This window comes from Macaca thibetana, chromosome 4 (assembly GCF_024542745.1).
Source record: "Macaca thibetana thibetana isolate TM-01 chromosome 4, ASM2454274v1, whole genome shotgun sequence".
NCBI lineage: Eukaryota > Metazoa > Chordata > Mammalia > Primates > Cercopithecidae > Macaca > Macaca thibetana.
In genome coordinates, this window is record NC_065581.1 from 73,004,303 (window position 1) to 73,029,266 (window position 24,964).

Genomic DNA, 24,964 nt, shown 5'->3' on the forward strand with positions numbered 1-24,964 from the left:
TTAAAATTCAGCGCAGGGAGAGCGTAATTTGTTCTGAGATGTGAAGATCAAAGGATACCATTAATAGTCTAATCATGTAGGAGACCAGATTGAGACTTTCTAAAGACTTATTCTTAGTCTCTAGGTGGTCCAGTACCTTGAGTATGTCAATTTACGGATATGCTACTGAACAAGAACTTTTTTTGTTAATTTCCAAAAACTCCCGAAAACGATTAAAATGCGCAAACTCTGGGATTTTAAGTAGAACATAATTTGATGGGGTTATTACTAGAACATCCATGTTTAAAAGTATTTCCGCACAGTTTAAAAAATTCATTACATCTTTTTTTTTTTTTTTTTTTTTTTTTTTTTGAGACGGAGCCTCACTCTGCCGCCTAGGCTGGAGTGCAGTGGCGCGATCTCTGCTCACTGCAACCTCCACCTCACGGGTTCAAGCAGTTCTCTGCCACGGCCTCCCGAGTAACTGGGATTACAAGCGCCCACCACCACGCCCGGCTAATTTTTTTTGTATTTTTAGTAGAGACGAGGTTTCACCATCTTGGCCAGGCAGGTCTTGAAATCCTGACCTCATGATCCACCCGCCTCGGCCTCCCAAAGTGTTGGGATTACAGGCGTGAGCCACTGCGCCTGGCCAAAAATTCATTACATCTTATCTGGCATAAAGTGATGTGGTGGAGGGATGCTTAAATCCTGATTTACAAGTATTAGTGAGAAATGAGGAGTACTGCCCTAACTTAATAGACTGTACGGGCTAAACAAGACTCTTTTTTTTTTTTTTTTTTTTTTTTTTTTTTAATGCTCTGGTGGTATAGAGGCAGTCTAAATAAAGTCAGAATTTGAGAGTTTTAAAAATTAACTTTTTTTTTTTGAGGCAGAGTCTCGCTCTGTCGGCTCACTGCAACCTCCACCTTCGGAGTTCAAGCGATTGCCCTGCCTCAGCCTCCCAAGTGGTTGGGACTGCAGGCTCACGCCACTGCTCAGCTAATTCTTGTATTTTTAGTAGGGACGGGGTTTCGCCATGTTGGCCAGACTGGTCTCGAACTCCTGACCTCAAGTGATCCACTTGCCTCGGCCTCCCAAAGTGCTGGGATTACAGGTGTGAACCCACGCGCCTGGACTAAAAATTAACACGCTTAAGGTTTAGCTGAAACTTATCTTCACACCATAAAACGTGAATCTTGAACTTGGACTGGTAGTGGTCATGGTACAAAGGTTGGCGGCAAAACAGCATTTCTGTACAAATTAACTGAATTTCCTAGATGTCTTGAGTTGTGGTTTTCAAACTGGAGAATGTTTAGTGAAAAAATTACCTTTGTGCCTTTTGCCCTTAATTGTAGAAACCGCCGCAAATGTTACAAAGTGGGCTGTAGCCAGAGCTTGAAACCATGCCGCCGTTCAAAATAGCTCACCGACTTTTATATATACAGCTCATTTTGAGTATTTTACGTTACTCAGGAATTGCATCCACATTGGTAAACAGAAGTCATTTTAGTCTTATGTACATTTACCCACTACTTTTGTATTTTGTGTGTGTGACATACTGTTTATCATTCTCTCATCTTTGTAAGTTACAATTTTGTTTTCAGAAACCATTGTAAATGTCAGTAACAGAAGTATGAATGACATTTAAGGAAAGATCATGATTAAAAACTGTATAAATATATAAAACTATGTATGGTATACATGTATATTCTCGGTTAGTGCCCAGAAACATGAGCAAGAAAAATGTAATGAACAATTACAATATTTAACGTAAATTAATGCAATTAAATATTGTATTAAAAACAAAAGATCGTAAATCATAACCAGTAGGGATTATCTGAAATGGATTTTTTTCCCTGTTTATGTTTACATGGTCAAGTTTTAAAATAACAGTGGCCAGGAAATCTGAGAGAGGCTGAAGGCTCTGTTCTCATCCTGTTGTGACTTTGCCTGGAGTCTGTGGTGTATCATGTAGCCCATTGTTTAGACAACCGGGCTGTATCTGGGTTCCAAAATGTAGCTTTCTTTAGAAAATTTTAAAGACTTTGACCATGTGAGGCTTGAATGGATACAAACATCCAAACATTTGAAAAAAACTAACCCATTTTAACTTTCTGTTGATAGTTGAAGCTCCATTTTTGACATGTAAAATATCACTTTTAAGAAGAGTTTACTAACCTCTGTGTAGTTTTCATTTTTATATATTAAAATATCTAAAAATAAAATATTTAAAAGTGTTATAACTTAAATACATCTCAGAGTTTATTTATTCATTTTTTTTTTCCTCTCAGTTGGAGTCTTGCCTTGTCACCCAGGCTGTGCAGTGGCACGATTTCGGGTCTCTGTAACCTCAGTCTCCTGGGTTCAACTGATTCTCCTGCCTCAGCCTCCTGAGTAGCTGAGATTACAGGTGCCCATCACGACACCTGGCCAATTTTTGTATTATTAGTAGAGATGGGGTTTCACCATGTTGGCCAGGTTGGTCTCAAACTCCTGAGCTCAAGTGATTTTCCTGCCTTGGCCCCCCAAAGTGCTGGGATTGCAGTCTCATAGAGTTTAGTTATGATCCCCATAATGAGATATTTCATGGTAATTTGTGAACCGGCCCTTTACTACTATCAGATTGTTGCACATTTATTAGGCATCTACCATAATTGGACAGATCACAGATTGAGGGGCTTGATCTACAAAATAATTTTCTAGGCTAATGGTCTTGTCCTTACACAGATGAGGAAGTCTAGGCTCAAAGAATTAAATGCTTGCCCTTCTGGATTCACACCTGAGTCATTTGGCCACGAAGCCCGTGTTTTTTCCACCAGAACAGTTTGCCTTGGTTTCAGTTCACTTGGTGGACTGTTTAAACCGGCAACACTGGTATTATGTCAAAGAATGTAATTCAAGGTTTGACAAAAGCATCCAGGAGTAGATGTGATAGGCCATGAATGTAGTTCTGGAACTAATTTAGAATCCTCTTTTTGTGTCTTCATTCTCAAGTTGACAGCCTTGAACAGTGATGCTGCTGCCTTCTCATTTTTCGTCTGGTTCTAGAACATTATATGTATTGTGCACGTTTAACTTTGATAGGTTTATAAGAACTAGAATTAGATTGTAATGTTCCTGGTTAGGATAGAACTGTAAAATTTTCCCCTAATGAAAAAGATAGATTATTGCCCATAAATGCAGTAGCTATCCTTTAAATATTATGTAATTAATTCTCTAATCTTGAGAGGGGGACTTGTTTTTAGATTATGATTAAATTGTCACTTAGAAACTATTAGGACAAATCTTTTCTATGGTCTGTGGAATATCCCTTGAGCTGCAATAGACATAAACGACAAAAATGAGCACGTAAAGTCCATTTTTTTTGTAGCAAACTAGGAATCATGCATTTCAGCAGTAGGATGTAGTTGGGTAAATGAGCAGAAGCAAGGTAGGAAGGCTGAGTTGGGTGGCTACCATTATGGGTTTTTTCATTATTTGCCTTGAACTATTAGGAATTTTTTATCTCAAGGATATTCATATTCAAGTATAAATACGAAACCACCACCTGATATAAATTAGTAATATTACTAATATAAATTGGTAATAGATGATCTGTGACATCCACATCAAGAACTAGAGTTAAATAAGCTTAAGTTCTCTTTTGGAGGCATTATATATATATGTGTGTGTATATATAATCTATATATTTATTAGGCATCTACCATAATTGGACAGATCACAGATTGAGGGGCTTGATCTACAAAATAATTTTCTGGGCTAATGGTCTTGTCCTAAAGGACCAAAAAGATGGATGAACGTCTTTTTCAACAAATATTTACTGAGGGCCCACTGTGTTTTAGATATGTCAAGTGTGAAATGATTCCTCCCTGTCCTGGCGTATCTTTGGATTCAGGAAATGGCGTGTGTGTGTGTGTGTGTGTGTGTGTGTGTGTGTGTGTGTGTATATTTTTTTTTTTTGGAGACAGGGTCTCATTCTGTCATCCAGGTTGGAGTGCAGTGGCATGATCTCGGCTTACTGCAGCCTCCATCTCCCAGGCTCAAGTGACACTCCCACCTCAGTCTCCCGAGTAGCTGGGACCACAGGTATATGTCACCATACCTGGCTACCTTTTTTGTATTTCTGGTAGAGAGGGGATTTGCCATGTTGCCCAGGCTGGTCTTGAACTCCTCAGCTCAGATGATGTGCTGTCTCGGACTCCCAGAGTACTGGGATTACAGGCATGAGCTACCATGCCTTGCTGGCATTATATAATGTTCAGAGGAACCAGGATCTTTTGCATTTAAAATGGTTCTGATTTATTTGACAAATTTGAGTGGACTGGAATCTGTAAATATTTTGCAGTGTCTTTCTAGTTACTGTTTTCAAAAATTAGCTTATTTTTCTTATTGATTAATGTACGAATGACATAATGGTTTGAGAAATGACCATAAGTCCACCAAAAGTTTTCTCTGTGAATACTGAAGCATAGAAAGTGAAACCTAAAGAAGAAATCTGACATCTTTAGAAATCTTGCTGGTGCTAAAGAGAGAGGAAATAATATTTTATACAGAAGGCATGTGTCAAGTGAAACCAAAACACCGAAGCACATTCCTTCAGTGTATATTCACATGGGGTAAATATCAAGCTGAGTAATGTGCACAAAGGAAACTCCTACAAAAACACAGTCATCTTTTGAGTATGTTAGGTCATTTGTTATTTTATTTGAAAATAACCTGGCTGGGGCACGGTGGCTCACACCTGTAATCCCAGCGTTTTGAGAGGGCAAGGTGGGCAGATCACCTGAGGTCAGGAGTTGAGAGCAGCCTGGGAAACATGGTGAAACCCCATCTCTACTAAAAATACAAAAATTAGCTGGGTATGGTGGTGGGTGCCTGTAATGCCAGCTACTCAGGAGGCTAAGGCACAAGAATCACTTGAACCTGGCAGGTGGAAGTTGCAGCGTGCTGAGATTGTGCCACTGCAATCCAGCCTGGGCGATTGAGTTTGACTCCGTCAAAAAAAAAAAAAAAAAGAAAGTAAGCTGCTGACTAACCTTTACAAAGTAATATATTTTGTGTGGCAGAATTTTTTGATTTCTAATATATGTGGATGAACATCTTTTTCAACAGATATTTACTGAGGGCCCACTGTGTTTTAGATATGTCAAGTGTGAACTGATTCCTCCCTGTCCTGGCGTATCTTTGGATTCAGGAAATGGGAAGAGTTGCAGAGATAGGAAAAAATAAATAGAAATCATCCATTTAAAATCCAAAGACATACATGTCAAAAGCTATTAACTTATATTCATATGGCATTTTATTGCTTTAATATAATTGTATATGCATCTGGTCCTTAAAACAACTCAATGAAGTAGATTTAGTAAATTTATTCCTTTTCTATAGGTGAGGAAATGGAAACTCAAAAAATTAAAAATACTGACTGCTTGTGGTGGCTCACGCTGGTAATCCCAGCACTTTGGGAGGCTGAGGTGGGAGGATCACTTTAGCCCAGGAGTTTGAGAACAGCCTGGAGGTGAAACCCTTTCACAAAAAAATATTGTACAAAAATTAGCTGGGTGTGGTGGTGCATGCCTATAGTCCTAGCTATGTAGGAGGCTGAGGTGGGAGGGTCTCCTGAGCCTGATAGGTCAAGGCTGTAGTGAGCCGTGATTGCACCACTGCACTCCAGTCTGGGTGACAGAGCAAGATCCTGTCTCTAAATAAATAAATACATTACTTAAAATTAAGTAACTTGTTCAAGGTCAGTGTGGCTACTTAGAAGCATCATTGAGAATGGAACCTTTCTCTGTGTAGTCCCAAAGTAGTAAGTCCTCCCCTTTCCCCCTATTGCTTATGTATTTAACCTCACCTTATGGCTTCAAGTCAGGTGGTTCAGGAAGTTCTGAAAACTTAGGGTCACTAAAATGGTGATTGTTAAATTGTTACAGGTTTGTTTTTTTTAATGGAAGGTAGGAGATGAGCATGATGCATCATGATGGAACTACTTTAACATTTTTAATAGATTACTAGACTGAAATTGGTAATTAGCTGTTCTAGTTGGAGAATTTTTAAAGAAAACCAACAATTAGTTAAAACGAAGGAGAAAAATGTTCTGGGGGAATTTTGAAAATAACTTTTGTTACTTTGTGCATTGGTAGTGATCTGATAGTTACAACTGTCTTGGTAAAGACTCACTAAAGAACTGTGTGTGTGTCTGTGTTGGTTCCTTTATGTCTTCATTTATATAAAACATACTTGAGTGTTTACCACGGACCAGGCACTATTCTAAGTGCTAGGGATACAGTGATTAAATTAAGACCAAGCCCCTGTATGACATTTTATTGTTGTTTTGAGTTAAGTTAATTATAGACTCTTCATACTAGTATGTAATCAACAGAGCTGACCCTAAAGTTGGGAAATAGACAGTTGTCAGAGTGGTGCAATTTGAGGGCTACTGCATGACTTATTTGCTCTGGAATATTCTACTCCTAACCCGTCTGTCAAAGACTCCCAGACTATTGGGTTATGGCACTGTTACCAACCTGCTTTGATAAATGTAAGTATGTTTCATCATTTGTCACACTTTCAGCAAAGAAAAGTGAGGTAAAATAAGTGGGAACTAGAGTTGGACACGGTGATGCATACCTGTAGTCCCAGCTACTCAGGAGGCTAAGGCGGGAGGAATGCTTGAGCCCAGGTGTTCCAGGCCAGCCTAGGCAACGCAGCCAGATTCTGTCTCAAAAAAACCAACAACATGCAAGCAAAAAATAAATGGGAGTAGGATTGATATGTTGGTGTTGTAAGAGAAGAGATTAGCAAAGTATAATTTTAATAGCAGCTATTGTTTTTTCTTTTTTTGAGACAGAGACTTGCTCTGTCACCCAGGCTGAAGTGCAGTGGTGCGATCTTGGCTCACTGCAACCTCCGCCTCCTGGGTTCAAGAGATTCTCCTGCCTCAGCCTCCCAAGTAGCTGGGATTACAGGTGCTCGTGACCATCCCCGGCTAATTTTTGTATTTTTAGTAGAGATGGGGTTTCACCATGTTGGCCAGGCTGGTCTTGAACTTGAGGTGATCTGCCCATCTTGGCCTCCCAAACTGCTGGGATTACAGGCGTGAGCCACCGTGCCTGACCGATAGCAGCTATTGTTTATTGAGCTTTTACTACCATGTCAGATACTATGTCAAGTGAGTACTTTTGTATACATTAGCTCAATCACTGTCACCTCAGTGGTGTTGGTGTTATGACCTTCATTTTACAGATTAGAAAACTGAGGGGCAGAGCTGTTAAATTTCCTCAGGCTTATTTGGTGGTACTGGAATTTGGGTCTCTGTTAGGTCTAAGCATGTAGTAGATACTAATGTGGAAGGGTACTTGTGTGTGTGTGTATACATATATATGTATATATGTGTATACATATATGTATATATGTGTATACATATATGTGTGTGTGTGTGTGTGTATATATATGTATGCACACACACACACATAGAGACAGACTTCTGATGTTCTCTTAGGATGTGTGACACATCATGAAGGTGGGAGTGATAGGTGTGGGGAGTCAGGATAGCTTGTTGGGTGAGCGGTGGGAATTGGGGTTGGGAGGAGATGGGAGAGTATTGATTGCCTGACTACTTGGTTGTCAGGCTTAATCCTCTCTCTGACAGCCCTGGGGCTCCAGAGTTGCATTTAAGCACAATGCTTTCTTGTCCAGCTCCTGGGTAAGAGGATAGGCAGACCTGAGGCAATCCTGTCACTTATTAACTTGGTCAAATTATTTTATTTATCTGGGCTTCAGTTTTCTCATCTATAAAATGCAAGTAACAATATTACCTACCTGGTGTGGTTCTTGTGAGGATTGAATTAGATAATAATACATGTAAAACACAGATCACACTGGCTAGCACATATTGTATATTCATTATTATTGTTACTGGTTTTTTTTTGCTATATTTAATGTGGAATTTTCAAACAAAAGCAAGAAAAGCAATATATTAGTAATTTGGTTGGAATCTTGAAGTTGGCTTTTTTTTTTTTGGAGATGGAATCTCGTTCTGTTGCCCAGGCTGGAGTGCAGTGGCACGATCTTGGCTCACCACACCCTCCGCCTCCTGGGTTCAAATAATTCTCCTGCCTCAGCCTCCCGAGTAGCTGGGACTGCAGGCGCATGCCACCATGCCCAGCCACTTTTTATATTTTTAGTAGACACGGGGTTTCACTATGTTTGCAAGCTTCCCTTTTGATTTATGTGCAAACTGGAATTAGAGAACTACTGGCTTAAACTTTTTCTGTATCTTATGGTTAGGAAGGGCTTCAACAAGAATAACGACAATTTGTTCGGGTTAACCAGGCAGTGTGTGGTAGAGGGAAGTGAAATATGTTACCAGAATCTCTTCATTGACTTTTTTTTTTTTTTGAGACGGAGTCTTGCTCAGTCGCCCAGGCTGGAGTGCGGTGGTGCAATCTCAGCTCACTGCAAGCTCCAACTCCCGGGTTCACGCCATTCTCCTGCCTCAGCCTCCCGAGTATCTGGGACTACAGGCACCCGCCACTACCCCCGGCTAATTTTTTTTGTATTTTTAGTAGAGATGGGGTTTCACCATGTTAGCCAGGATGGTCTCGATCTCCTGACCTTGTGATTCCCCTGTCTCGGCCTCCCAAAGTGCTGGGATTACAGGTGTGAGCCACCACGCCCAGCCCATTGACTTTTTTTTTTTAAGCTTATTGGGGCTTATAGCATTTATATGGAGAAGACAACGCAGTGTTAAATTTCGCACCTAAATTAAATTGTAATGACTGTTTCAGCCTTTTTTTTTTTTTTGAAATGGAGTCTTGCTCTGTCGCCCAGACTGAAGTGCAGTGGCGTGATCTTGGCTGTCTGCAAGCTCCGCTTCCTGGGTTCACGCTATTCTCCTGCCCCAGCCTCCGGAGTAGCTGGGACTACAGGCGCCTGCCACCATGCCCAGCTAATTTTTCTTATTTTTAATAGAAACGGGGTTTCACTGTGTTAGCCAGGGTGATCTCGATCTCCTGATCTCATGATCCGCCCGCCTCAGCCTCCCAAAGTGTTGGGATTACAGGTGTGAGCCACTGGCCTGAGCTTTTTAACTAGCTTCATTTGGAGGTGATTAGTTAATATTAGTTAAAAATTGTTAATTTTTAACAATTATACATATAGTAAAAATGTATAAATACATGTTTGTATAGATCTTTTTTAAAATTTTTTTTTTGAGACGGAGTCTCGCCCTGTTGCCCAGGCTGGAGTGCAGTGGCATGATCTCAGCTCACTGCAGTCTCCCCCTCCCAGGTTCAAGTGATTCTTCTGCCTCAGCCTCCTGAGTAGCTGGAATTACAGGCATGTGCCACCATGCCCCGCTAATTTTTGTAGTTTTAACGGAGACGGGGTTTCACCATGTTGGCCAGGCTGGTCTCGATCTGCTGACCTCAGCTGATCCACCCGCCTCACTCTCCCAAAGTGCTGGGATTACAGGAGTGAGCCACAGTGCCTGGCCGTTTCTATAGATCGTAAAAACTGTTAAAAACTTAGATTTCTTTAGATAGTGTACTGTTGAATAATCAGACTTGGTATTGTTAGTCTTATCAGGCAAAGTCCCAAAAGGAAAGAGATTTTACCCCGATGGTTCACATGAAGAGGCTATTTGCAGAGGTTAGAGAACAAACAAGTGTGGTAAAGTGCTCGGGGATTAGAAACAGTAAGAAACTCTTAGTTCTCCAGAAATTACCCGAGCAGAAAGCTGGCATTGTGGAGGAGGGCTAGAGGGAGCTGCGGTTTTGAAGCAGGAGGGGCATGAAGGGAAGTTCCCTGATCTCTCCCCCCTCTTCCTCCGAGTCTCCACCAGTGACTTACTTTACTAGAACCCAGCTGGGGAGCCCAAATGATTTTTTTTTTTTTAAGGCTCATTCTTCCAGTGCAAGAGCAGAGAAGGAATTGAGGATGTAAGGGAGCAAATGGAGATTAATTAGAACGTTATTTAGAACCTTTCGGGATTTGTAGCATTTCCTTGGTACATTTAAAAAAACTTGTAGCATTTTGATACATCTGCAAAATGCTTGGGACTAATCGTTTTATACATGCTTTGAGAAATAGTTTAATCACTTTCTCATTTAACCCAACAATTATTTTAGGAACTTTTGATGATCCATATAACCCAACAAGAAACATAATCTAGGTCTGTTAACACAAAGCACTTTTGTTAATATATTGTTGTACTTTGCTGAGGTTTTCTGAAATTTTCTTCACTAGGCAGTCTGGGTTTAATGGAATACATGTTTCATTCATTAAAAATCTTTAGCGACTAAATTAAAAATATTTTGGCAATAAGTCTTTTGCTTTTCTGGAATTTATACTTCGTATTCACCTGGATTTTTTTTGACAACAAGAACACTAGAACATAGTGTTGACATGGTAATAGTTAATAGAAACAAGACTATTGGGAAATAGTTGTTCATCCTTCCGAAGTCCTTTTGAGGACACATTAAATTTCTGTATAAATCTGTTGCAGTTTGCGGTTATCATGCAGTAGCTGATATTTTGCTAGCACCAATTTTACCTAGTTAATCTTAGTTCTGGTGAAAAGTTTGTGCTCTTTATTTTGGATAGATTCCTTAGGGCTTACTAAAGAAAATGATTTCTCTTCTTAAAGAGATGGTATGAACGATTCTAGGGATATAAGTAATACTCCCCCCAAAACAATTAGATTATGACTTATATTTTGTTTCTTCTCTTGAGGATTCCAGTTAAAAAGAAGTACAAGATCTTACTCAGATTAAGAAGCAGCTAGAGAAGGCCTTGTTCATGACCTCCAGAAAAGGAAGAGCCATATTGTGCAGAGTTGAGCAAATTAATAAACATCTGGCTGTGAGAATTTAGCATACAAATCAAGTGTATTTCTGGATATAAATGTTATAACTGAGTTAAACAAACAAACAAATATGTTTCGCAGCTTGTCTTCTTTAAAGCGTATGGTGAAAATGAGAAACAGGTTTGGAATCAACTGAATAACACCTGTACAGCTGTGGTTGGAAACCAACCATTTAGATATTTTCTCTGTAAGTGGGCCTTTTTTTTTTTTTTTAAAGGAGTGATTTCAGACTTTTGTGGGATCTTCTAAAAACATATTGTTTATTTGGATTTGACATTGATGGAATTAGTATCCCGCAGGAGATATTTGAGGCTCTTAGTTTTTCCATGTTGTATTCTTTGAATTTCCTTGATTTGAGGATTGAGTTATTCCAGAGAGAACTTTTCTCTTCTTCCTTGTTATTTTTTTTCTAAAATTAGATGAACCAGCTGTGTTTTGGTTTGTGGGCATGATTTGCTGTCTGTTATCCTTTTGGTCTTAGTATCTGGGGGAAGAACAAAGAACCTGTGTGTGTTTTGAAGAGGAATGTATTAGTTTCTCTGCTCTTGTTCATCATGGTTGATCTTTAAGATGAGAAGAACGAAGAAAATACTTCACGTATTTATTATTCTTGTGCTTGATATTTCAAACAAAACCGTGGCTTGTATTGGCCACTGAGATGATGGAGAAAACAGATGAATGCAAAGTGAAAAACTAGTCGTCATGTATTCAAATAGCTAATTGAAGAGGTTTATGTTAAAGAAAGATTTTCTTTCATGTATGGGAGGAGGGAAAAGAAGGATGGAAATTGAATGAGTTTGACCATATGACCAGCTGTCACGACAGATGTTTTAGCAACCAGAAAGTACTTATTTCAATCAGAATTTAATGTTATATTTTATGGGGATGCATTCTACTAATAAGCCTTTTTTTTTTTTTTGAAGGAAAGTGAGGATAAGTTAGGAATTTATAAACCAATTTGGTGATTTAGTAAGTCATTAGTAAAAATGGAGATAGCCTGGTGGCTGCGTACAGTGATGCTAGTATGTTAGGAAAATGGGCTGTTAAAACACACACACACACACACACACACACGCACACATACACACACACATTTTTTTTTCCCCTTTTTGCCAGATGTGCAACTGTATACAGAGAGCTATTATTTATTAAAGATGTGTTTCTGGAACTGGCCCAGAATATCATGGACTTTGGTCCTGTTTTCTAGGTTTCTGCTGTTTAGTATATGACACTGATATAGATTAGTATTTTCAGAACATGTGGACAACAGAGTAGGTCAGCATGATTGAACAGTGAAAGGTTTATGTCAGATGGGTTGGGGTGGCAGTATATTGTAATGATGGACTGAATGAGTGATCTAAAATCATCCTAGCACAGTATAATTATAACAGTTCTTTTCTTTTTGAGATGGAGTCTCGCTTGGCCATGATTATAACAGTTCTTGAGGGCCGTCTCTTTGAATCTTTTGCAGTTATTTTCTCATTTAATTCTCACATTGACCCTATGAGGTGACTATTCTTATTATCCCATTTTATAGCTGAGAGAGCTGAGGTCTAAGTGATTTGAGAAGGTGATAGAAGTAGTAAGGAGTAGAGTCAAAAGATGCTTTCAGATGGTCTGGCTCCAGAGTCTCTGCTCCATTTAGAATTCTAAGCTCGCTTTTTCTGTGTGCTCTTTTAAACACTCAGAGCTTTGAAAATCCCTTAAGGGTTAATCTGTTCTGTTTTTATCTCCCTACACAAAGAATAGTAAAATGGTGACAATCGTGCATCTATGGCTTACTTTCAAGTCCAGGGAAGACAGTTCTTCTGTGATACCCACTTTCCTCCTGAGCCAGACTCACCCTCAGATTTCTGCTCTACACAGGGCTCTCCAGCCTCCCCTGAGTGGATGAGAGAGGGGAGAACTCCTAGACCCAAATCTAAGCCATTGTCTACAGCTCTTGTCTTTTAAATCTCTTAACAACCACCTGTTTTAGTTATATACCTGTTATAATTACATACTTGATGTATGTGCTTTAAGCAAATGTATTCCCATAAAGTTTTGTGTAAATTAAATAATGAATTGAATTGTAATTTAAATTTTTTTTTTTTTTTTTTGTAGAGATGGAGATCTTACTGTGTTGCCCAGGCTGGTCTTGAACTCCTGGCCTCAAGTGATCCTCCTGCTTTGGCCTCCCAAAATGCTGGGATTATAGGCATGAGCCACTGCATCTAACCTGTAATTTTTTTTTTTTTTTGAGATGGGGTTTTACTCTGTTGCCCAGGCTGGAGTGCAGTGGCGTGATCTCGGCTCACTGCAACCTCGACCCTCCGAGATCAAGCGATTCTCCTGCCTCAGCCTCCTGAGCAGCTGGGATTACAGGCACCTGCCACACCTGGCTAATTTTTGTATTTTTGTATTTAGTAGAGAAGGGATTTCACCATCTTGGCCAGGCTGGTCTTGAACTCCTAACCTCATGATCCTCCCCTCTTGGCCTCCCAAAGTGCTGGGATTACAGGTGTGAGCCACCGTGCCTGGCATAATTTTTTTATTATTCTGGGAAAGCTTCGTATTTAAAGGATCCCAGTGATAATTTCTTTTGTAAAGAGAAGAATCTTTGTATAAAACAAATCATTGTTTTTCTTGATTATATTAATAAAATATAGATTTTTCACATATTACTTTTGCATAAACAGAGTTCTAGCTAAATACATATTTGATATAAACATGCCAAAATGAAATTTGATCTTACATCGTGCTTCATATTACTAACAAAAAAGGATTGAATAATAATTTTTTTCTTTGAATAAATGTCACTTGTTGGATTTGCACTAAAATGTACTTTGGTAGGCTTATCTACAGTAAGAATAATATTCTTTTAGGCAGTAGGTTGAGGTTCAGTATGTGACACCATAGTATATTATTTTGTTATAAAATTCATTAGGTAAATGCTAGAGTTCTACTTAAGTGCTAGAATCAGTATTTTATGATTCTGAAATAAATTATCTGAAAATAAAAAATTTTAGAGCGATAACTTAAAAATTTATAGTTGAAAGACAAACTACTCTTTGGAAAAACATTTTTGTGTAACCCTGGGTAAAATATTTGTTTCCTGTAGTTAATATAATGTTAATGAGGTTTTGATCCCAGACTCATTGTGATTTGTGCTCTGTCTGTAAACGCTCAACAGTGACTACTTTGTAACCTAATTAATAGATCCAGTGGCCTCATTTAGAGCATTATTCTTTTCCAGCCTCTTCAGCTATTTCTTTTTTTGTTTTTTAGAGAGCGAGTCTCACTCTCATCCAGGCTGGACTGCATTTGCACTATTATAGATCACGGCAGCCTCGAACTCCTGGGCTCAAGTGATCCTCCACCTCAGCTTCCCAAAGTGCTGGGATTATGGATGTGGGCCACCATGGCTGGTCTCTAAACTCTTATTGTGTGATTCAAAATCCTTCATGACCTAATCTTGGCCCACTTTTTCACTATAGCTCTCATCACACTCTGCCATTCTCCTTCACTCTAGCCCTGTTGGCCTCTTCCCCAAACATGTCTCCATTCTCCTTTCTCCTTAGTCTTGTTCAAATAAACCCTTTGTCTGGAGTGCACTTCTCTTTAGTCATTCTTACCCATCTTTCAGTACCTGCTTGAATTAAATATTTGAAAGTAGCCACCACAAATTTACTGTTTGGGATTATACTGGTATTATAATGTACATCAAAAGTTATGTGATGTATGTGTATCTTCCTTCATTCTTGTCTACTCTAACTAGATTGTGAATTACTAGAGTGTAGAAACTGCCTAGCAAGAGGCTTTGTAAGGTTTTGTTTGATCAGTGGATCTCAGATCTCAGGATTTTTTTACACATTTAAAAATTACTGAAGACCGCATAAAGATTTTGTTTATGTGGATTATATCTATTAATATTCACTGTATTAGAAATTTTAAAATGATTTGATCCAGGCCAGGTACTTTCAGAGGCTGAGGCAGGCAGATCACTTGAGGCCATGAGTTCAAGACCAGCCTGGCCAACATGGTAAAACCCCGTCTCTACTAAAAATACAAAAATTAGCAGATCTTTCAAATTTAGATGATATTAAACAATTACATTCTTTTTTTTTTTTTTTGAGACGGAGTCTTTCCCTGTCGCCCAGGCTGGAGTGCAGTGGCGCGATCTCGGCTCACTGCAAGCTCTGCCTCCCGGGTTCACACTATTCTCCTACCTCAGCTTCCCGAGTAGCTGGGACTACAGGGGCCCACCACCACGCCCAGCTAATCTTTTGTATTTTTGATAGAGATGGGGTTTCACCGTGTTAGCCAGAATGGTCTCGATCTCCTGACCTCGTGATCCGGCCCCCTCGGCCTCCCTAAGTGCTGGGAGTACAGGCTTGAGCCACCATGCCTGGCCAAAAATTATATTCTTAGTATAAACTTCTTTAATTATTGGAAGGCTTTTATAGCCACTGGGGCAGATATAAGGTCTACTTTTGTGCTTTTCACTTGAAGGCTATAACTTTAAGTACAGTGACTACTGGTATGTTTTGGTGCCACTGCCTTGATACTAGCTAAAGCTCTAGAAGTTTTACCCATCATTGCTTCTACATCCTTGGTGTAAATGTAACCACAGTGAAAAAGACAAATGTCTCAGTATTATTATGAAAATAGTTGTGACCTTTTATACCCTCTGAAAGGGTCCATTGACCATACATAGAGAGAACTGCTGGTCTGAATAATTGTCCTCCTGAGTTGTGAATGTGTGCAAGTTTCATGAATACTAGATAGGTAGAAACCTAGAATGTTAGAATCGGACATTATCCTAGAGTTAATTTAATTCCAATTCCATACAAGAACTTGAGGAAACTGGTTTAGAGGGCTTAAAAAACTTGAAGGTTTGGCCGGGTTCAAAAAAAAAAAAAAAAAGATCAGATAGGTAACCACTGGCAGAACTGAAAGATAATTAATTCGTAAGTCTCTTAGTTTGGAGTTCATTTTTCCTGTCAGTTTTGTGCAGTTAAAAAATTTAAAGGTAATTTCACATATACGACTATGACTTAAAATAACAAGCTTTTTTAAATTTTCCATTTTTTTTTTTTTGAGACAGAGTCTCGCTCTGTTGCCCAGGCTGGAGTGCAGTGGTGCGATCTCAGCTCACTGCAACCTCCACCTCCTGGGTTCAAGCGATTCTCGAGCCTCAGCTTCCCGAGTAGCTGGGACTACAGGCGCACACTACCACTCCTGGCTTATTTTTGTATTTTTAGTAGAGACAGGGTTTCACCATGTTGGCCAGACTGGTCTTGAATTCCTGACCTCAGGTGATCTGCCTGCCTCAGCCTCCCAAAGTGGTGGGATTACAGGCATGAGCCACTGCATCTGGCCAAAAATAAACGTTTCTTTTTGTGCTATAATATAATAAAATTCTGTAGGGAAGATATTTCTGAACTCTTATGCAGTGCTCTAGAATCAAGTTTCATCTATTTATTTCACCTCTTAAAAAAAAATTACCAGAAGTGATGGCACGTGAATCTAGTCCCACCTACTCAGGAGGCTGAGGTGAGAGGATCGCTTGAACTCAGGAGTTTGAGGCTGTGGTGAACTATGATCATGCCACTGCACTGGGCGATACAGCAAGAACTTCAAAAAAAAAAGGCTAGGCTCAGTGATTTATACCTGTAATGTAACACTTTTGGGAGGCTGAGGTGGGAGGATTGTTTGAGCTCACTAGTTTAAGACCAGTCTGGACAACACGGCAAAACCTCCTCTCTCCTAAGAATAAAAAAAAGTTAGCTGGGCGTGGTGGTGCTGCCTCTAGTTCCAGCTATTTCGGAGGCTGAAATGGGAGGATTGCTTGAGCCTGGGAGTTTGAGATGGCAGTGTGATATAATTGCACCACTGAACTTCAGCCTGGGTAACAGAGTGAGACCCTGTCTCAAAGAAAAAAGCAGGCTGGGCATGGTGGCTCACACCTGTAATCCCAGCACTTTTGGAGGCTGAGGCAGGCAGATCACTTGAGGCCAGGAGCTCGAGACTATCCTGGCCAACATGGCGAAACCCCATCTCTATGAAGAATACAAAAATTAGCTGGATGGGGTGGCGGGTGCCTGTAATCCCAGCTACTTGGGAGGCTGAGGCAGGAGAATCACCTGAACCCAGGAGGTGGAGGTTGCAGTGAGCAGAGACCACACCATTGCACTCCAGTGTGGGCAAAAGAGCTAGACTTTGTCTCAAAAAAAAGAAAAAAACTAGTAGACAGTATTACCTACACATATGTGTGTGTATATTTTATGTATATATAAATATAGATATATACATTTAAAAATTAATAGAGTATTCTAACATAAAGGAAATTTATTAAACTATTAATTATAGTAATTACATTAAATATATTGTTTATTTCAGTTTGTGAAGGTGCACGCACTGCTCTACTACAAGGCAGAATAAAGTAGTCAGATACTACTAACATCTACATGTAGAATAATCATGAATGCAGCAGCTGTAAATTAGACTAATATGCAAGTGTTGTAATTGGTGACTCAAATATCTTTATTAGCGTTGCTCTATAATGTGATTTTTCCAGCATGATGAACACCTTTTGGTCAAGTTCCAAATAAAGGACAGTCTTCTTTCAATTTATGTGTTATTGTATGTTTTTTAGTCAGTGAGTAAAGCAATGCAAAAATATTTTAAATATATGTGTACATATATTGGATTAGATTCTGGGCATACCTATGTTTTCCTCTGAATTTGCTGTTCATTTTACCTTCTATACATCATTAGTGGCATCACAATAATTTGAAAATTTGAAATAAAAAGTTCTTGGCCTGTACCCGCAGGGGCTGAATCAGTTTGTGGCATCCTCACAGACATTTGTGTTGGCTGCAGTATTTTTATTTTTTGTGTCATCTTCCTCAATTCATTCTTTTTTTTTTTCTTTTTGAGGTGGAGTCTTGCTTTGTCGCCTAGGCTGGAATGCAGTGGCACAACCTTGGTGCCCTGCCACCTCCGCCCCCCAGGTTCAAGCGATTCTCCTGCCTCAGCCACCTGAGTAAATGAGATTACAGGCGTGCACCACCACGCCCAGCTAAGATTTTGTATTTTTAGTAGAGACGAGTTTTACCATATTGACTAGGCTGGTCACCAACTCCTGGCCTCAAGTGATCTGCCCACCTCAGCCTCCCAGAGTGTTGGGATTACGGCCGTGAGCCACTGTGTCTGGCCCTTAATTTATTCTTGAGTGTTGCATTCCTGTCTTTAAGTGAGACACTGAAGCTTTTACATTCTGAATAATAATACGTATAAATAAATATAAATAAATAATTAGAATGAATGTAAAATTAAAAAATGTTTCATTGAAAATGATGTAAATTAGAAACTATAATAGTTATAAATAGTATATAGTTCATAAATACACATGATTTACAAATTCCTTTTTTTTTTTTTTGAGACAGAGTCTCACTGTTGCCCAGGCTGGAGTGTGGTGGCATGATCTCAGCTCACTGCAGTCTCTGTCTTCTGGGCTTAAGCAATCCTCCCACCTCAGCCTCTGAGTAACTGAGACTACAGGTGCGCACCACCACGCCCGGCTAATTTTTGTATTTTTGTAGTCGGGCTTTTGCCATGTTGCTCAGGCTGGTCTCTTAACTTCTGAGCTCAAGCCATCCGCTTGCCTTGGCCTCCCAAAGTGCTGGGACTTCAGGTGTGAGCCATTGCCCCTGGCCACAAATTCTATTCTTAAACAATTAAATTGGTGGAAATTTCTTGGATTTAAATAAATGAATTTACTACAGAAATTATATTTTGCCTCCCAAAACACTTTCACCATTTTTAAAAATAATGAAATAAGGTTTGTTGCCCGGGTTGGTCTTAACTCTGGGTATCAAGTGATTCTCCTGCCTCAGCCTCCTAAGTAGCTGGGATTACATGTTGGAAGAGCTGCCCAGTGTGTCCGCAATAATAAAAAAGAAACTGGAACATTTCACCAGTTTGCATTTGCCCTGGAACTATGGTGATCTTCTTTGGGTCCTTCCAGTTTTAGTATATGTGCTGCCAAAGTGAGCACCTCTCAGTGTTTTTATGGCTGTATGTGTTGCAGCATGCATAAATAACTTTTTTTACCTGTAGTTTTAGAATATTTGGATGTTCATAATCTGATCTGTTTTGCACCTGAATTTAAATACAAGATTTTTAAAAAATTTCACAAAAGAATTTTCCCCCAAGTGTAAATAATTCGTTTTATTTTATTTTATTTTATTTTATTTTATTTTATGAGATGGAGTCTCGCTCTATCACCCAGGCTGGAATGCAGTGGTGTGATCTCGGATCACTACAACCTCCGCTTCCCGGGCTCATGTGATTCTCCTGCCTCAGCCTCCTGAGTAGCTGGGACTACCGGCGCCCATCACTACAGCTGGCTAATTTTTTGTATTTTTACTAGAGACGGGGTTTCACCATGTTGGCCAGGCTGGTCTCAAATTCCTGACCTCAAGTGATCCACCAGCCTCTGACTCCCAAAATGCTGGGATTACAGGTGTGAGCCACTGCGCCTGGCCAATAATTCATTTTAATACCTTCAAGGGATAGTGAGTTTGGGAATAAGCAAAGGGTAGTAGCAAATTATTGCTGTAAAATACATGAACTATATATGAACTATTTTGCCATAGAGAATTTGTTAGTCTGGTTTTGCGTTGCTCTAAAGGAATGTCTGAGACTGAGTAATTTATAAAGAAAAGAGGTCTAATTGGCTCAGTGTTCTGCAGGATGTACAAGCATGGTACCAGCATCTGCCTCTGGTGAGGGCCTCAGGAAGCTTGCAGTCATAGTGAAAGGCAAAGGGAGAGTGGTTGTTGTCACATGGTGAGAGCAGGAGCAAGAGAAAAAGGAGGGAAGTGCCACACTCTTTTGAACAACTAGATTTCTTGTGAACTCAGAGGGAGCACTCACTCATTTGTGGGGGTGGCACCAAGCCATTCATGAGGGGTCTGCCTGCATGCCTGAAACACCTCCCATCAGGTCCCATCTCTAACATTGGAGGCCACATTTCAACATGAGATTTGGAGGGAACAAATACCCAAACCATATAATTCCACCAAATCTCGTGTTCTTTTCACATTGTAAAATACAGTCATCCCTTCCCAAAAGTCCCCCAAAGTCTTAACTCGTTCCAGCAAGACCAAAGTCCTAAGTCTCATCTGAGACTCATCTCCTTCCACCCATGAGCCTGTAAAATCGAAACAAGTTATTTACTTCCAAGATACAGTGAGGGACAGGCATTGGGTAAACATTCCCATTCCAAAAGAGAGGAATTGGCTGAGAGAAAAGGGTTACAGGCCCCTGAAACCCAATAGGGCAGTCATTAAATCTTAAAGCTTCAAAATAATCTCCTTCGACTCTGTATTCCACATCCGGGGCACACTGGTGCAAGTCGTGGGCTCCCAAGGTCTTGGGCAGCTCTGCTCCCTCTGCTGCTTTCAAGAATAGAGTTGAGTGGGCCAGGCACGATGGCTCATTCCTGTAATCCCAGCACTTTGGGAGGCCAAGGTGGGTGAATCACAAGGTCAGGAGATCGCAACCATCCTGGCCAACACAGTGAAACCTCGTCTCTACTAAAAATACGAAAAATTAGCTGGGTGTGGTGGCACATGCCTGTAGTCGCAGCTACTCGGGAGGTTGAGGCAGGAGAATCGCTTGAACCCAGGAGGCAGAGGTTGCAGTGAGCCGAGATCGTGCCATTGCACTCCGGCCTGGGCTACACAGTGAGACTCTGTCTCAAAAAAAAAAAAAAAAAAAAAAAAGAATAGAGTTGAGTGTCTGTGGCTTTTGCAGGTTCAGGAATGCAAACTACTGGTGGCTCTACCATTCTCACTTCTGGAGGGCAGTGGCCCCCTTCTCACAGCTCCACTAGGCGGTACCCTGGTGGGGTCTCGGTGTGGGGGCTCTGACCCCACATTTCCCCTCCGCACTACCCTAGTAGATTTCTCTGTGAGTGCTTCTCTTGCTTCATCTTCTTGCTTCTGCTCTCACCATGTAACACCACCCAGTCTCCCTTTGCCTTGCACTATGATTGTAAGCTTCATAAGGCCCTTTCCAGAAGCAGATGCTGCAGCCCTGCTTATACAGCCTGCAGAACTGTGAAGCAGTTGAAACTTTTCTTTATAAATTATCCTGTGTCAGGTATTCCTTCATAGCAAGATTGTCATAAAGATACAAAGAGAGATTCCATAATGAGATACCTAGTTGAAAACACCCAGAAATAATGTTCTCATGTTGTTTATTATATAAAGTATTTGTTGCTGTGTATGTGGTATTGAAACTTCTAAACTAACTCCTTTTAGGTTTGTTCATTTTGAGACAGAGTCTCACTCTGTTGCACAGGCTGGAGTGCAGTGGCATGATCTCGACTTACTGCAACCTCTGCCTCTTGGGTTGAAGCAATTCTGCCTCAGCCTCCCGAGTAGCTGGGATTACAGGCTTGCACCACCACGCCCAGCTAATTTTCGTATTTTTAGTAGACACGGGGCTTCGCCGTGTTAAATAGTCTGGCCTTGAACTCCCGACCTCAGGTGATCTACCAGCTGTGGCCTCCCAAAGTGCTGGGATTACAGGCATGAGCCAATGCCCTTGGCCTCTTTTAGTTTTATAGGCATTTTCCAATGATCATTGTGTAACTGAAAGCTAGATGTCTTTTAACTGATTTATCTTTCCTGATTATTTGATGTCACATTGGCAATTTAGCTGAATCTTGATGGATAACAGTATAAAGAGTTTGGTGTTGTTGACAAGAGTAGTATTGATAGCTTACCCCAAGACACATGTATAAGCTATAAGATAGACACATGTATAAACTATAAGATAGCAGTACTTTTTTTTTTTTTTTTTTCCCTTGAGATGGTCTCACTTTGTTGCTTAGGCTGGAGTGCAGTGATGCAAACACAGTTCACTGCAGCCTCAACTTCCTGGGCTCAAGTGATCCTCCCGCCTCAGCCCCCAAGTAGCTGGGACTATAGGCTCGCGCCACCGTGCCTGGCTCATTGTATTTTTTGTAGAGCTCGGGTTTCATCATGTTGTCCAGGCTTGTCTCAAACTCCTAAGCTCAAGTGATCTGCCTGCCTCGGCCTCCCAAAGTGCTGGAACTACAGGCGCCAGCCACTGCATCCAGCCCAGAAATTTTCTTAATAAAAAGGATTGTTCGAAGGGCTTTTTTAGTGGCCTCCACTAAATTGTATATATAACTCCCAGGAGTTTAATTAATAAACAAAAGGAAAAGAATGAATATTGAATATGTGTTTTAAGTCAAGGTACATTTATCTGTAGTTGTTCCTCATCAAAACTGCGGTATCTATATTTAGATATCAGATGCTAAATGTATTTCTCTCTAAATAGAGTTTAGAGAGAAAAAATCAGTTACACAAAGATAGATTCTAAACAATTAAGAATCCTCCCGAATTTTATAAGACAGTATGAAATCTTTCCCTTACCCCTGTTTGCAGCATAAATGAAATTGAGGTTGATTTTCCAAATAATTATTTATAGGAAAATGATAGAATTCACATTTGATACCGTGAGAAGTCAAATAATAGAATTCTAGGGTTGAGATACCTGTGCTACAACCTAAACCATTAAGTCCCATATCTTGGAGGGTGGTATTTGTCAGTACTTTTTCAAAGATCCCCAGGTACTTCCAATCTGCAGTTCAATTACTTATCTTTTTTAAAAATTAAATCTGTGTAAGTAAAAAAACTTTCTTGTCAGGTGTTGAGGAAACTCTTGGTAACCAGAATGTTTTAAAAATTTAGTTTTTGTGTACTAATTTTTAAAATGAATGGTGTCTTGTGGAGGAGTTAAAAAAGTAGAATACGCTCTCGAGTGGAGACTTAAGAATTATTTAAAATTATTAAAATGGTACACTTGATACAAAATTTGAAAGTAGAAATTACTGTTGAAACTAATACTGTTGAATCTGATTTTCTGTTTCTGGCCTACCGTATCTAAACCACTCTAAACAGGTCATTCACTTGTTTTATCCTTATCTTAATGAGCTTCTGAGGTGAAGTTTCTGTAACCTCATGTTGTCTCCTGTTTGTCACAAAGATTCTTCATGTCTTACCCAAATTGCTTTGTTTACATTCTATGTTTGGAGATGTAGGTAGGCCATTTGATCATTGATGTGAGTATACACACTCATACACTATCCCCCACGCCCGCCCGTCACACGGTTTAAAGCCTTCTCATTCACGTAGATAGTTTTGTAAGTCTGAATAGCCTAATTTAGATAAAATTTCTTCGTAGTTCAATTAGAAAACTCTCCATTTTGAGTGCTTGTTTAGGTTTTAATATAAAGGAAACATTTTACATGAGGAATCATTGTTTTGCTAACCTTACTGACCAAAAGAAATAGTGATGAGGAAATGACTAAAACCAGTTCAGACAGTATTGAGCATGCAGATTCTACAAGGGTTGAGAACAGACAGGACTAAGAACTCATGTGGAGAAGTCAGCTCTGAAAAGAGTTTTGGATCACCTTCAGGTATAGATGGATGAAGTTACCCATGTGTTTTCAGTTGGAGAGGCAGAGTGTTGAGGAATTTTATACCTGTTGTGTTGTATTTTTCTGTCAGGTGAGCATTAGGCCATCTTGATTTTCAGTAGGCGGGAGATAATATTGGGCCCCGTAATGAAGTGCTGAAGTTTTGAGATAGTATTTGAACTGCGTTGGTGAGCTTTATAATTTTAGTAAATTTACTTATTATTAAAGCATGTTGTTCAATTATCCTGTTCAAATAATTGGATTTTTAAGTGTATTTACTTGACTTTTCAGAAAATGTTTAAATTGATTCTGTGAGGTAGGAAAGTGACTATAGGTTTATCTATATGTGTTTTTGATAGTCAAAAAAGATGAAGTAATTGTCATAATTGTGACATAGAATCCATTAGAAGTGAAATAATATAATTGGTGCAAATACTGTGCTAGTGATAAACTATCAGTGGTGAGAATGAAACAGATTCTTCCCAATTTGAAATTTCATATTCTGGTAGGGCAGGCTGATTACTTGTGAGGATATTTTAAACACTTGATTGAATTTTTCCAAATTTTATATAAAATAATGAGTATCCAATTGTAATCAATAGTAAATAAAAACTGGAATGTTTGACTTAACACTGAACTCTGCCGCTGAGCCACTGTGGAGAAACTAAGGTTCGGAATGGCAGCCACATAGAGAAGATTTTAGGAAACTGGAATTGAGTACATTGAAATAAATAAGACTAATGAGGTGATTCAGACATGTTTCAAATGCAGAAGGTAGTGCTCATGTACCAATCAGTAGTTTTTGGTGAGAACAGTAGAAGGCTTGATCTTCAACTGCACTCTGAGGGATTTTAGACTAGTTTGTTAGTTTATTCATTGAAAGTTGTGCCAGGATTGAGAGATGGATTTGTGAGCAGTACAGACACAGTTCCACCATCATCAAGCTTATGTTCCAGTAGGGAGATGGACATTAAACAACATTTTATCATATGGCTGTGCTTCAGTGGAGAATTTCTGTGGGTGCTATGAGACCGTATTAGAGAGGAAAGATGTGAGAAAGAGCAGTGTAAGATGGTGGCAAAACATTAGGATGGGTGACGGATCTCTGTGAATTAATCAGGCCTCTTTAAAAATCCACCCTTCCCAAACTTCAAAGTCAGTTCATTTGTTCATTATTGAAAATCCACAAAACCAAAATGAAGCGAATAAGAATCTTTGATACTTCTATTACATAGAGATAATCACTAGTTTTTTAGAAGGCCTTAAAAATTAAATGCATTTTCATCTTTATAAGGTGACTGGGAAATTTCATTTCTAGACCTGGAATTTATGGTGGTTGTTTCTCTGACTAATGCTGCTGTATAAAGAAGAGTAATTGGCCTGGCGCGGTGGCTCAAGCCTGTAATCCCAGCACTTTGGGAGGCCGAGACGGGCGGATCACGAGGTCAGGAGTTCGAGACCATCCTGGCTAACACGGTGAAACCCCGTCTCTACTAAAAAATACAAAAAACTAGCCGGGCGAGGTGGCGGGCGCCTGTAGTCCCGGCTACTCGGGAGGCTGAGGCAGGAGAATGGCGTAAAAACCCGGGAGGCAGAGCTTGCAGTGAGCTGAG

At 39.8% G+C, this 24,964-nt stretch overlaps 3 protein-coding genes across 15 annotated transcripts in view; 1 reads left to right on the plus strand and 2 right to left on the minus strand.

Annotated features, from left to right (window-relative positions):
- COL12A1 (collagen type XII alpha 1 chain) overlaps positions 1 to 24,964 on the minus strand; it is a 1,021,934-nt gene that overhangs the window by 673,423 nt on the left and 323,547 nt on the right. The gene's annotated exons all lie outside the window — the stretch shown is intronic.
- The window catches only part of LOC126952142 (cytochrome c oxidase subunit 7A2, mitochondrial), a 1,153,643-nt gene that overhangs the window by 512,869 nt on the left and 615,810 nt on the right, over positions 1 to 24,964 (minus strand). The window contains exon 1 of one of the 4 annotated variants that reach the window (XM_050786539.1): positions 21,809 to 21,812. The exons of 2 other annotated variants lie outside the window; for them this stretch is intronic. The gene's annotated coding sequence lies outside the window, so the exon portion shown is untranslated. Of the gene's footprint in view, positions 1 to 18,537; positions 18,542 to 21,808; positions 21,813 to 24,964 lie in introns of those variants that run through there. One more of the 4 variants, XM_050786537.1, reaches the window with a different exon arrangement.
- Positions 1 to 24,964, plus strand: part of MYO6 (myosin VI) — a 161,674-nt gene that overhangs the window by 582 nt on the left and 136,128 nt on the right. The gene's annotated exons all lie outside the window — the stretch shown is intronic.